The sequence below is a fragment of the Sarcophilus harrisii genome, chromosome 1 (assembly GCF_902635505.1).
Source record: "Sarcophilus harrisii chromosome 1, mSarHar1.11, whole genome shotgun sequence".
Taxonomy (NCBI): Eukaryota; Metazoa; Chordata; class Mammalia; order Dasyuromorphia; family Dasyuridae; genus Sarcophilus; species Sarcophilus harrisii.
In genome coordinates, this window is record NC_045426.1 from 573,637,223 (window position 1) to 573,651,725 (window position 14,503).

The 14,503-nt window shown below is 34.0% G+C and overlaps 1 long non-coding RNA gene across 3 annotated transcripts in view; it reads right to left on the reverse strand.

The window, feature by feature from the left end:
• Nucleotides 1-2,529: 2,529 nt before the first annotated feature.
• Nucleotides 2,530-14,503, reverse strand: part of LOC116420662 — an 83,417-nt gene continuing 71,443 nt past the window's right edge. For all 3 annotated transcript variants that reach the window (XR_004231048.1, XR_004231046.1, XR_004231047.1), the window contains one exon: nt 2,530-2,740. This is a non-coding gene — a long non-coding RNA (uncharacterized LOC116420662). The remainder of the gene's footprint in view (nt 2,741-14,503) is intronic.

Below are 14,503 nucleotides of genomic sequence, written 5' to 3' on the forward strand. Positions count from 1 at the left end.
GTAGATAAATATCAGCTCTTATCAAAGATAAAATTTTAATGTTGGAATATAATTTTGTTCCTAATCATTTTTACATATTAGGATATTCCCCCAAATGTCAGCCTGACTTCTCACTGCAAGAGATGTGGGGACTTCTTTAGCATTGTCCTAGCCCTCCTGCTCTGTAGCAACATGGAACCACACCTTGGATTCTCCTGAACAAGTAGTGATATCTCAGGATATGCTTCAGAAGAAATTCTGTTCTTTAACTGTTTTATAATCGAATCAAAGCAGTTAGCCATCAATTGAAAACAATTCATTGAGAATTTTTAAACTTAATTTATTCCACCACCTCCCTCTATCTGCAGATAATAAAATGGAGATCCAAATGATTTGAGGTGATCTGGATTATGTCTCTTCCTCTAAAGTCAAATTGTAATTTCAGTGGGCTATTTAAAGTACTATTCTGCCAGAATAAAACTTTAAGTAGATTCTCATGGAAGTTTTGATTACCTCTTTTAAATTTAAAAAAATAGATTATCATATTGTATCTATAAAACTATTTAAATTATATAAACTCAGAAGATATTTTCTAAGCATCTTTAACAATTAGACATGGTTAAAAATACATAATCAATTTATTAAGATGCTTTCACAAGTGGTGGAGAAGTCACAACCTTTTAAGACTTCATTTTCCTTTTTTACTTTTTGTAAACTGAGGGAGTGAGCTTAGATGATATCTGTGGTTTCTTCAGCTCTCAGGCTATGCTTCAAGAGAAACTTGATAAAAGGAAAACCTTTAAGTCTGATGCAACAGTTAGAAATATCTAAAAGTGGATTAGGTTAGATCAGATGATAGTGAATATCCCTCCTTGATTAGAAGACCATATTTTGGGTCTGTGGAGAAGAGACTCCTATTTAGTTATGAGTCTTTTTCAGCTCTGAGATGCTATGAATCTCTTTGACTCTTTCCTCTATTTTGCCTGTGCTCAACTTTTATTGCCAGTAGCTCATTTTAGTTTTTTGTTCCCAGAAATAGAGAAATTTTTTTCTCATCAGGGGCTAGTCAAGAAGATGAATTCAAATCCCACTCCAGTCACTTAATAGTATAACACTTTGAAAATCATTTGACCTTTCTATGTCCATGTTTCCTCATTTTAAAATATTATTTGTACAATCAAAATAATTCAGAGTTCCCAACAAGGAAAATTTCTAATTTTTAAGATAGATGTTTGAGTTTTTGTCTTAATTTAAAGTTTTATATTTTTCTAACTTATCTCTGGTCTTTTAATATTTGAGGCAAAAATCATACAGAAAATATTTAGGTAAAAGCCATGAACAAAATATATTACAATGTCTGTTCCTGGACAGGGAAGAGAAATAGAAGAAAAATTTGATGTTGGTTTATCAGGTGGGGAAGATAGCAATTGGGAATTTCCCTCAGCTTTTGAAGAGCTAAGTATGAACAATAGATTCAGTCTGAGTCCTCTATTCTGAGATGTTTGCTGGTTATGATAGCTTATCCTACTGTCATCACTCTACTCTCCATTTCTTCTTTTGGTTGATGTCTCTGAGCTGCAAATATTTCCAGCTTGGCTCATTAAATCTTCAGCTGGACATAACTGTGGACCAGCTCTTATATTCTCTGATCTTTTCAGTGTGCTTTTAAGAAGCCCTGAGTGTGATTCAAAGATGAAAAATAATTGATCTCAGGCCTGAGAGGCAATGGTTGTCTCTCTGATACAAATTGCAGGATGCCAGTTGAGGCTCAAATTCCTAATACAGTTTCAATGTGTATTTCTTTTTAATATAAATTTTAAATTCATGGAAATATCTCTTGTCAACTATTCCTATCTTCTATGGTAGAAGCTCAGAAAGTGAGTACTAAATCTCCTCATTTATTTAATATCTCCATCCAAGTTTTACATTGAAAGTTGTAGGATAAAGAAATCCCAAAATTATCTTTGACTGAGATGATAATTTTTAATAGTGGATCTAAATGTTATATCTTTTTCTCCTCTAATCAAAATTACTTTAATTTGTATTAGTTTGAGATCATGGAAATCCCTTTTTGTAAACTCATCTATTTTCTATCATAAGCTTTCTGTGTTCTCAAACATCTCTACCTCAAGGATGTCTCAGTTTCTCACTTCTCTGACATAGGCTAGACTTTCTATGTCCTTCGAGTTTAAACTTACCTCTACTCTAGACTTTCTATGCAAACTAGAAATTAAACCATTTCATTGCAATTACTTAGCACTTGCTTTCTTCACAGATGGTTATTACTGACAATAGCTAATTGAAAAAGTTAACTAAATCCTTAGGAAAATTTAAGGTCTTTTAGGAAATTTAATTAACCCTTTAATAGGTTAAAAAAATGTATGGTTGCCTTGGGTTTTGAACCCTTTACAGATTAATTTTTCTTAGAAGGCAAGTTTTGAACCCACACAGAATAATTCTTCTTATATGGCAAATTATGTGATTTTTTTCTAGTTTAAAGATGTGAAAACAAAGACACAAGAATTAAATTTTTTTACAGTCATTCTCTTGCCAAACTCTAGATCAATTTACATAGTTCTTTATTGAGATGAGAGAGGTCTTACTTGGCATCATTTTGACAACATTTGATATTTAGCATTCACTGGCAGACATGATGGCTATGTAATCATTTCATGGATAATTAGTGGATGGTTGATAGTGCTTTCTCCAAGTCTTCTTAGCAGTTTGACATATTTAAACCCTCTTGACCAAATCTTTCATTCTGCAGGTGGAGAAAGTAGGACTCAAGGAGTGAAATGACAATTACTCAAGGCTATACAAATAACAAATAGCATAGTCTCTCTCTCCTCCCCCCTTTCTTATTTACTTGAGGGGAAAAAAATGAAGTAAATAAGAGTGTAAAGTATAGACACAAGTTATAGAAATATCCTATACAAAGCATTTTGCAACTTCAAAGCTCTATTTACTTGTCTGTTATTATTATTAATAGTATTCAGTTAGTTGAAATATATGGCATTGATTCACATATTCTAGTAGCAAAAACGATACCATTCCAGACTAAACTGACAGTAACTGAATAAGCTGACAGCTATCTCCCATTAGTATTTCAGTTGTTTTGACAGATACTCAGCTCTTAAATTGTTCTAATAGATTTGAGCAGCTCTGAACTCCAAGGTTTTTGTTTTCTACTTGGTTTTTGTTGTATTGTTTCTTTTTTAAATTTGGACTGAGGGAGTTTAAATAATGCTTGAAAATCAGTCAATAAATAAATCACTGGGAGACATTTGAATGACTATATATTTCTTTTTGCTGTATTATTAATTTTATATAGTTCAGCAATGTTTAGAGACTGTCATGAATTGCCACATTTTTTTTATTTCCAAAGAAATTATCTGCTTTAGCAAGCAGTATTAGACCTCCTGACTCAAGTTTTTCTCCCCATAAAATAATCTCTTTGATTTTCCAAGAACATCATAATCCATATTGTCATCCCTGATTCAGTCCCTGCCAGGAAGATGGATAGATTTACATATGCCCTAATCAAATATTTGGAGATTGGGGATGCTCACTGCCTATCTCTGGATCTGGATTGTGGGACATATTTTGGAATCCAGCCAGCTTGAAGACTTTTCATTTCAAAGACAATAACCACCTGCTAAAAGAAGAAAGAAAGCCATTTCCTCCTTGACATTCGTTAGCTTACGATCAGCAGAATCTTCTTGCTGCCTCAGATTGAAATGTAATCGCAGCAAGGTTGGAAACTGCTAAGTGCTTCATTGCTGCTGGCTTGTAATTTTTTTTCTTTTGAAAAATTATGTACATAAAGCACTTTTTGTCTCTGTAATCAGATATTTTGCTCCAGATGACTATATGGTTGTTGATTTTTTTTCTTTTCTTTTTTGGAGGTATGTGTTTTCTTTTAAAGGACTGGATCTGCATAATCAATGCTTCCAGGATATATATGAGGATTTATATCATGCCAGTGTTAAACTCTATATCTTTTTAAGTGGAGGATTTGGCCAAATTAAATACTCAAGTGATATTAACCAACTATCTCAGTGCTGGAAACACTCAACTCAACATAGTCAACCTTTCATCTTAATGAGGGTTTATTAAACACCCTCTTTGCATCTAGCCCTATATGTATTAGGTTTTGAGGGAAATACAAAGGAAGTAGAAGGCATGGTCCCTGCCCTCAAGGAATTGTTTAGTTGAAAGCTCAGATATTACAGGGTAATAAATGTCTGAAAACATCTGCAAAGCACAAAGATTTACTGTCTGAACTACTATATAGCTATTTAAGCTGTGGTGATTCACAAAGCGGTGTACAATACTCCATAGTTTCTCTTTGGGCTAAGTCCTATTCTTTTATGTCTGATAGCACCAGGACCAACATTGAGGGAGCCTGCTATCAAAAATAAAATTTTCAATGTTATTTATAAAATCCTAAGATTAGCAACAGAACATTTTTTGGGGAAAAAGTCATATTTTATTAAGAATAGCTTATATTCCATTTACATATGTTTGCAGTAGAAGAACAAAGTCATTTTTATTCTTTCAAGCAGTAATGCTTTGGAACTAGCAAAGAATCCCTTTCACATAACACTCTCCTCACCAAATTTGTTATTTATAAATATAGCATATACCAAACACTTGCTTTCACTTAAAATTTTTTGAACCCAATATTTATGTATTACATACCCTATGTATATATGTATGATATAGTAAAGATTTTTATTTAAACTCAATATAGCAATGTCCTCCAACTTAATGAAGATATTCTGTCAATAAATCAAGTATTAAGCTTTTGAATTTTTGAAAGTTTCTTGTGACACAATGAAGAGAGAAAAGACTCTTAGAGTCACAGAACTTGGTTCAAATCTCATTTGAGATTGTTTCTACCTGTATGACCATGGAGAGATGTCCCTTAACCTTCTTGTTTCAATTTCCTCATTTGTAGGATGAAAAGTATTGAATGAGAACAGTTTCCAAACTGGAGGAGGTAGCACTTTATATTTATATTCCCCAGGAGAACCAAGGCACAATAACAAGGAATATGTAATCAACCAATCAGAGCATGAGAAGTATCCCAGCCAATCCTGACGTTTGCTTCCAATATAAACACATTTTCCCCTCACTCGGTTATGCAAGATTCCAACCTTCATCCTTCAACCAAAATGCTCTCAAAGCAGTTACAATCTAACCATTACTTGGGTACCCACAGCAAGAATTGTGAAGTTGCCTTTGAAAAAATCTTTGATCTCCTTTCTCCCCAGCCTATTCAACCCTTGTCCAATAGATCAGAGCCATCTCAGATTCCACTCCCAGTTTAATCCATACTCCCAATGACCAGTGAATGAATGAGATTTTCTTCATTTTCATTGTGGGTGACATAGAATGAATAACATAAATTAACATAGCAGTAAATATTATTATTGTTGTTCAGTCACTTCATTGTTCGTTGTTCCTCACTATTATTGTTCAATCATTTCATTCTAGTAATATTCTACCCTTTCTGATACAATTTGGAGTTTTCTTGGCAAAACGGGCCAAGTGGCTTGCCATTTCTTTCTCTAGCTTATTTTACATATGAGGAAACTGAGATTGACAGAAATAAATTACTTCCCCAGGGTTACACAGCTAGTAAATATCTGAGGCAAGATTTGAATGCAGATGCTCCTGTCTCAAAATCTGACACTCTATCCATTGCACTATCTAGATGCCTTATTACTATTACTAGCTAGAATGTATAAAACACTTTAAAATTTGCAGAATATTTAACCTATAGTATCTCATAGAGTATCTCAACTCTTTAAAGTCAGACATATTATCATCCTCATTTTACAGATAGAAAAATGAGATAGATAGTGGTTAAATGGCTTGTCCAGAGTCACACAAGTAGTAACTAACTCAAGCCACTTTCAAATTCAAGTCTATCACACTCCAAGCCCAGTCCTTTCTATCCACTAATCTAGAGTTTTTTTTAAACTGTGGGGTCATGTAACTGAATATGGATGTAGTGGGGACGTGGAATGGCAATGATAAAAGGTTTCTGAATGCAATGACAAAAAATAAAAAATCCAGGTTGTTTCTGGCAGTGCTTGCCCATGTTGCATCTCATGTAACTTCACTACAGCTTGAATGTAATGAATTTTGTTCTGCACACATTCAAATGCCTCCAGAAATACCTAGGCTCAGATTTGAGACAGGATGATGAAAAAATTCCTCAACCAAAAAGGGGTTGCATGTAGAAAAAGTTGCACTATACCAAGCTTTCTCTCAAAGCTTTCATGGACTAGTTGAGATCTACATCATAGATTTCATTATCATTACATTACTTCCCCTCCTCCAAACATTTCCCTCTTCCAAACTTCCTAATTTCTCTTTTGGGGACCATTAACTTTGTTATCTGATTCCTCATTGTCTCACCCCACATATTCAAATGGTTGTCAAACTCTGCTGTTTCCACCCCACAACTTCTCTCAAATTCTTCCCTTTCTCTCCATTCAAGCAACTACCTTGTTAGTTCAGCCTCTTCTCATTTCTCTGTTGATGAACTACTCCACTGACCTTCAAGCTGATGCCTTCTGCCTCTGTCATTTCATTCTCTATTCTGTCCTCCATATGGCTTAAAAGTGATTTTCCCAAAATTCAGATCTAATCATGTCACTCTCTCTCTTGTTCCAATACTTAATAATATTATAGTGCTTACTATGGATGAAGCACTGTGCTAAGTGCTTTATAAATATTATCATATTTGAATCTCACAATAACCTTGAGAGTGTAAGGCTATTATCATCCTTAATTTACAGTTGATGACATTGGGATAGAGATAAAGTGACTTGCCCAGGGTCACACAGAAGCTAATAAGTGTCTGAGGCTGGATTTGAACTTCCACACCCAAGCCACTACATCACCTACCTACCAAAACTCCAGTGATTCCCCATTGCCTCTAAGACCTACTATCAGCTGTTCCATTTAGTATTTAAAGCTCTGTGTAACCTGGGCCCAAGTGAACTATCCAGTTTTACTACGTATTATTATTTTTCCTGCACTCTAAGGTCCAGTCAGACTGGCCTTTTTGCTATTATTCATACTTGTTCAAAAACTTCCAAATATAAATAGAAAGTTTAGATATGATATCGTCCATTAAAGAGAATTATACAAAGAAAAAGGAATGTGTTTAAGTGGAAAACTTTCTGCTTAGTTGAAATTAGAAATAATTCACGTGGGCATGTTGTTTTTGCATTGTGTGTAATGATTATCTTCACTCAGAAAAATATAATTCCTGCTGAAAAGCTATTACTTATACTGACTACTGTGACCTATTATTTGATTGCTGCATTTTGTATCTTTCATTTTTAAAAGCATCTTTTAAAAAAAAAAGGAAATCCAACTGCTTAGCTAACTAGAGTTGTTCAAGTTAACTGAATAGTATATTACAAACAATTAGTATTTACCAACCTATTTATCCTCCTGTATACATAGTTTTGGTTTTTTAAAATAATGAAGCATTTCAATCACATCATTCTCATTAAAATTTTATTAACATACATTATTATTCTAATTTAATACTTAACACTAAATAATTATAAAACTAAGTATAAATAAGTATATTAATAAAGGTAATACAATAACTGTATGCCTATACTTACTTCTTATCCTTCCTATTTTGTATGTTCTATAATGTACAAATATAGTAATATAGTGCTACATTATATAATGTCCACAAATGTGTATCTATATGTATGTGTATATTTACATATACATACATGGTATCAATATATGTATTGAATGTCTACAAATAATACATATTCTAATAGATAGGGTTGGATAATAAAAAAAATTGGAGACTTTTGGACTCTAAAATTCCTCCATCTCTGAAAAGGGATCCAAGCACTATACCTTAGTATAGTGATATAAAAGAGATAGTATAGTGATACATTAGAGATACAAAAAAACAAAAACAAAATCTCTACCCTCAAGGAGTTTACATTCTCTTGAGGGGAAACAATAAATATATACACAGTACTTAACATTCATTTATTAAGTATCTACCATATGCCAGGCAGTGTGCTAATCACTTTGTATGTATGTATACATATATATGTGCAGAGGATATATGTGTGTGTGAGTATATACATGTATTCTAATACATGTCTACATATATTCTATACAAAGTTTTTGTGTTATCAACCATGGGTACATATATCATATCTATGTGCATTCATGTTCATGTACATATATGTGTTGTGTATGTATATACAGTGATTTAGGTGGGAGGAAGGCTCTAGTAACAAGAGCTGGAAAGAAGCTTCCCATATGTGTGTATATATTAGCATATATACATATGTACAATAGATAAAATACCAAGCCTTTAAGAGGCAGCATGTTGAAGAGAAAGAGCTAGTCATCATAAATGACAAAGAAGTTGCTGTGGAGTTAAGAAACCCTGGGTTTAAGTCTCAACTCTATCACATTGGCAGTATAATCTTGAGCAAATCACTCAATGTCTTTGTTTCCCTAACTACTCTCTAAGACAGAACATTATAGAATACTACTAATATTCTTTGGTATGGGAAGTTTCCTCAAAAAAAACTCCCTACTGCATGAAGTCTTAGATCTGGTTTGAAAATAAAATAGAAGCTGTCTCAAGGGTTTGTTGAAAGTATTGAATGAGATTATGTATATAAAGCACTTTTTAGACCTTAAAGTTCAATGTAAATGTAAATGGGATTCACACGGAATCTATTTTCAATGGAATTGGGACAGAGGTGCTCGATGAATAAGTCACTATCTTGCTATTATTCTTCTATACTTAATACTTTGGGGATTATTGCAGATGGATAAAATAGATTTTTTTGATAATTGATTTATTGGGGGGGGGGGGCGTATTAGCAAGGCCTGGTTAGAGAAATTTAATTTCCTTAAATCTACTCCAACTAGTTTAGGTGAATCACTCATCTGAGTTTCAAGAACAAACCAACCTCTTATTAGGAATGGTTTGGAGAAATGATTTACACTGTATTAAGTATTTTTAAGGCAATGGGAGGACTCTCATCCATCCTAATCAGCTTTGCCTAGACATGACTCAACTTCCACTGTTATGTCCAATCAGTGAAAGTGTCAGTCACTGGGCTGTGTGTTGCCTATAGCCCTCTGTCCTCATTTCTCCATGGCGGAATGCATGTTGTTCTTTCAGGATAATTTCTTTTCGCCTGCTTTCCCAGTTTTCCTGGCCCTGACAGGTTTGCCCCAGTTGTGGCACTCACCATATGGCCAAGCTTAGCTCCACCCTCTCTCTTAATAATTCCATCTTACTAACCAGACCCTTGCACTACTTTCATTGGGGGCATTTAGAAAATCTAGCCCCAAGCCACCAATTCTGACCAGCTCATCTGTGATGATGCTAATAATATTAAAGGTCCTTTTCTATTCACCCACAGACTGTGATGTGACCTTGTTGATTATGTCGCATCTCATATATTTTATCATTGGGATGAACTAATCTAGTATTCACATGAATCCTGCTTCTCTGAAATCCATCATGTAAATTATTCTTTACTCATTCTTCATGGAAGCATAGGCCAGACCAACCACTTCTAATGTGTCTGATGCTGCTTGTCTCCTTTCTGGCATAGGGAACAACAAAGTGCTACAGCTAGGTCATTTTTAGTGAAAATAATGAATCATTGTTCGATTTTTAGTGCAATGGATAGAAAGCCAGGCCTGGAGTCAGAAAAGACTGAGTTTAAATCTGCCCTCACTCACTCACTAAACTCTGATCCTGGGCAAGTCATTTAATCTCTTTGCCTCAGTTTTTTCATCTATAAAATGAGGATAATTAATAGCACCTATCTTTTCAATTGGTTGTGAAGATTTGTATATGTGTATGTATAGGTGTATTTGTAATATATCTACCTTCCTGCTTCTAAGGTCAATGGGAGAGTTCCTCAAGGGAGCTATGTAGGATTTAGGTTAGGCTAAGAGAGTATGAGTTCTGGAATCACAAAATTGAGGGAAAATGAGAGAAAGATAAAATAGAGAGAAGAAAGATGATTCAAGAATGATACCAGGCATTTAGTACATCCAGACAGGGTACCGGTCACCAAACAAACTACAATAGATTTTCTCCCTGTGTTATGGAAGTGAAATGTCTTTTTTATCCCTTTTCCCTTCTCTATACTATCCCAACCCCAGCCAATCCATGCAAATTTTTGAGTGTTTTTTTTTCCAGTTTATTCTCCCATTTTACTGATTATTATTCCCTGTGTACCTCACTGGCGCTGTTATTGCAGTTGATGTTATTATAGCCTTTATTCATTTACAACAAAGCTCTTATTTTTTTTTAACATTTTTACTGAGTATAACTGTAAATGCCACCTTAGTGTGGCAAGGGTGAGGACTGTACAGCTCTTTATAAAGTTTTATATTTCACAGCCTATATAAATTAAACCTGTGCTTCTGCTTTGGTAATCAAGAAAACTACCTGGGGATATATTTTATAAAATGTTTTATCTTATATGCTTAATAGCTGAACTCTGAAGATTGGGCTTGTAACCAAATCTGAAAACTGCTCTAGGAACCAAGATCCTACTTCCATCTCTCTTGCTTATAGTTACCTAGTATGGCTCTTGCCTGAAAGCCTAGGTGGCTCTTGCAACCCTAAGAGGGCCTAATAGAAGGAAGAACACCCATATATCCAGCAACCCCTTAGAAGTTAGAGTTACCAAATCTTAGTGAGAAAGCTTGAAGGGTAGAGGTTGCTCCCATAGTGGAAATAGATGATACATACATACATATACATGTTTATATACATATAGAGATGATATATATGTATATATCATATATATCTCTCTATGTGTATGTACACATACATATATAAAAAAACAGATTTTAAGTGCATATACATATATATATATATATAAATATACATACAAACACACAGAAGAGAAAGAAATGAGGAGAGGAGAGGAGAAAAAAAGAAAGGAGAGGGGGAAAGGGAGGTTTAAGAGAAGGAAAGGAGGGGAATGCAAAGAGACTTCTGGCTCAGCAACCCATTAACAGCATGGCACACAGGAAGTAGTTAGAGAATATCCCTATCTGCTTCAAAATGGGAAAAAAAGAAGGGCCCCTCTATTGGGGATATCCCTAAGTGGAGGGAGTCTACATTCACAGAGTTGTATAAGGTTCTTTGTTGTTGTTATTGTTGTTATTTTAAGAAAAATATTTTCATGCATTATGTTGTTCTATGACTTTTCCAAACTCATAATTCCAGGTTTGAGCCTTTTTTTGACTTATACACATTCAACTAGCAGTTATGTGGAAGAATCAAAGAATAGCTACTCTCTTTTTCCTCTGAAATACAACTTTATATTCACTAAGAAATATCTTTCCTCTCATATGCATGATAGTTGCAAGTATTGTTCTTTCTTCATTCACTATGCACCCAATGTCACTAAAACTATGATTTAAGATACTGTCTCTACTTTTATTTACCTTCATTAAAATATCTTTTGCATAAAATTTCCATAGTCCTAAATATGCTCTGTCCAAATTTGGGGAAGCAAACTTCTAGCCATCCTGTTAATGGTCTTCTTATGCTTGCATATGGGTTCCTCAGTGCACTGTTTATCCTAACCTGTATCTATGCTTGTTGGAATCTTTACAAAATGTTAAGACATTGGAGTTAATTTAATCTTAGAAAGAGTTATTTTGGGCCAGAACTTGAAACAAGGTACTAAGTGGAACTGATTGAACAATGCTTGTGTTCACACCTTTAGGGAGCTCATAAGTATCAAAGTACTCAATGGAGTTCACACCTGTAGGGCTTAGTCCTAATTCACACCTCCCTTATGGCCAGAGAGCACTCTGGAAGATAACCCAGAATCCCTCTCCCTCCAGAAGGCGAAGTTAACCTTTTGGGAGATCACATATATAGGGAGCTTTTGAAGCTTGGGCTTAGTTCTTCTTGTGGGGCTTAGGAGACAGAGACTCTGGAAGAAAGCCTACAAGCCCTATCTTTGAGGCAAGAGAGATCCATTGCATCTTCCAACTTGGTGCTGGCTGGAGGCTGAAGAAAGCAGAGGCAGAAGCCAAGGACAAAGCTGCAAGAGCTCAAGCAGAGAGTTAGGCCTCAACTAACCGGGCTATTTTGGAAGGAGAAATAAACGTTTGCATTTTTACCAGCTGGCTGCGATTTTGGAGTAATTATTGATTGTAATTTAAACTAAGGCTGCCTCCAGAAAACCTTCACATATGCTAACTATTATCATGACTTACTGGGGTTTCCCATAGTTACCTGGTAAATCCTTTTGTATTAATCCTACCCATACTGTGTTTTCCTATATTTCTTGAGACAAAATATTTGGAGAAAATATTGAGGCCATACAATTAATAAATGATCTGTGAAACTAGAAAAGTTATTATTATATTTTATTTTCCCAATTACATGTTAAAATATTTTTTTAAAATTTTGAGTTCTAAATTTTATCCCTCTCTTCCTCCCTTTTTCCCCTCCTGAGATAGCAAACAATTTCCTATAGGTTAGGTATGCACAATCATATAAAACACCTCCATAGGTATGCACAATCATATAAAACACCTCCATATTCGTCATTTTGGACAAAAAGACTTGAGCAAATAAAATTAAAGAAAGTGGAAAAATAGTGTGCTTCAATCTGTACTTAGACAATATTCCATCTTTTTCTGGAAGTAAATAATCAAATTATTTGTAAAACTTAAAAAAGTAAATAATCAAATTATTTGTAAAACTTAAAAAAAAAAAAATAAATATTACATCTTATGACCAGAGTCAGGTACTGCTCTAGCTCCAAACTTAATCCTAGATTCTCCCTCTTTCAAATATTTAACCTCTTGGCTACCTTTTTTTTATTAAAGCTTTTTATTTACAAAACATATGCATGGGTAATTTTTCAACACTGACCCTTGCAAAACCTTCTATTCCAAATTTTCCCCTCTTTCCCCCCACCCCCTCCCCTAGATGGCAGGTAGTCCCATACATGTTAAATATGTTAAAAATATATGTTAAATCCAATACATTAATGTAAATATATTAATACATTAAATGTATTAATACATAAAATACATATTTATAATACATTATACATTATAGATATTTATAATACATTAATACATATACATACATTAATACATTAACACATTTATAATACATTAATACATATACATACATATATATATACATACATATACATATACATACATATATATATCTTCTACATATATAAATAATACATTAATACATTTAATTAATACATTAATACATTTAATTAATACATCAACTATGCTGCATAAGAAAGAATGAATCAAGAAGGGAAAATAAAAACCTGAGAAAAAACAAAATGCAATCAAACAACAATAAAAAGAGTGAAAATGCTGTGTTGTGATCCGCACTCAGTTCCCATAGTCCTCTCTCTAGGTGCAGATGGCTCTCTTCATCACAAGACCATTGGAATTGATTTGAATCATCTCATTGTTGAAGAGAACCACGTCCATGAGAATTGATCATTGTATAATCTTGTTGTTGCTGTGTATAATGTAATGATCTCCTGATTCTGCTCATTTCACTTAGCATCAGTTCATGTAAGTTTCTCTAGGCCTCTCTGAAATCATCCTGCTGAACATTTCTTACAGAAATATAATATTCCATAACATTCATATACCACAACTTATTCAGCCATACTCCAATTGATGGGCATCCACTCATTTTCCAGTTTCTTACCACTACAAAAAGGGCTGCCACAAATATTTTGGATATGTGTCTCCCTTTCCTTCCTTTAAAATCTCTTTGGGATATAAGCCCAATAGAAACACTGCTGGACAAAGGGTATGCACAGTTTGATAACATTTTGAGCATAGTTCCAAATTGCTTTCCAGAATGGTTGGATCCATTCACAGTTCCACCAACAATGTATCAGTGTCCCAGTTTTCCCACATCCCCTTCAGCATTCATTATCTTTTCCTGTTATCTTAGCCAATCTGACAGGTGTGTAGTGGTATCTCAGAGTTGTCTTAATTTGCATTTCTCTGATCAGTAGTGATTTGGAGCATCTTTTCATATGACTAGAAATAGTTTCAATTTCTTCATCTGAAAAATGTCTGTTCATATCCTTTGATCATTTATCAGAGAATGGCTTGATTTCTTATAAATTTGAGTCAGTTCTCTATATATTTTAGAAATGAGGCTTTTATCAGTACCTTTGAATGTAAAAATGTTTTCCCAGTTTAATTGCTTCCCTTCTAATCTTGTCAGCATTAGTTTTGTTTATACAAAAACTTTTTAACTTAATATAATCAAAATTATCTATTTTGTAATCAATAATGTTCTCTACTTCTTCTCTGGTCACAAATTCCTTTCTCCTCCACAGGTCTGAGAGGTAAACTATCCTTTGTTCTTCTAATTTGCTTATAATATCATTCTTTATATGTAGAGCATGAATCCATTTCAACCTTATCTTCATATACAGTATTATGTGTGAGTCAA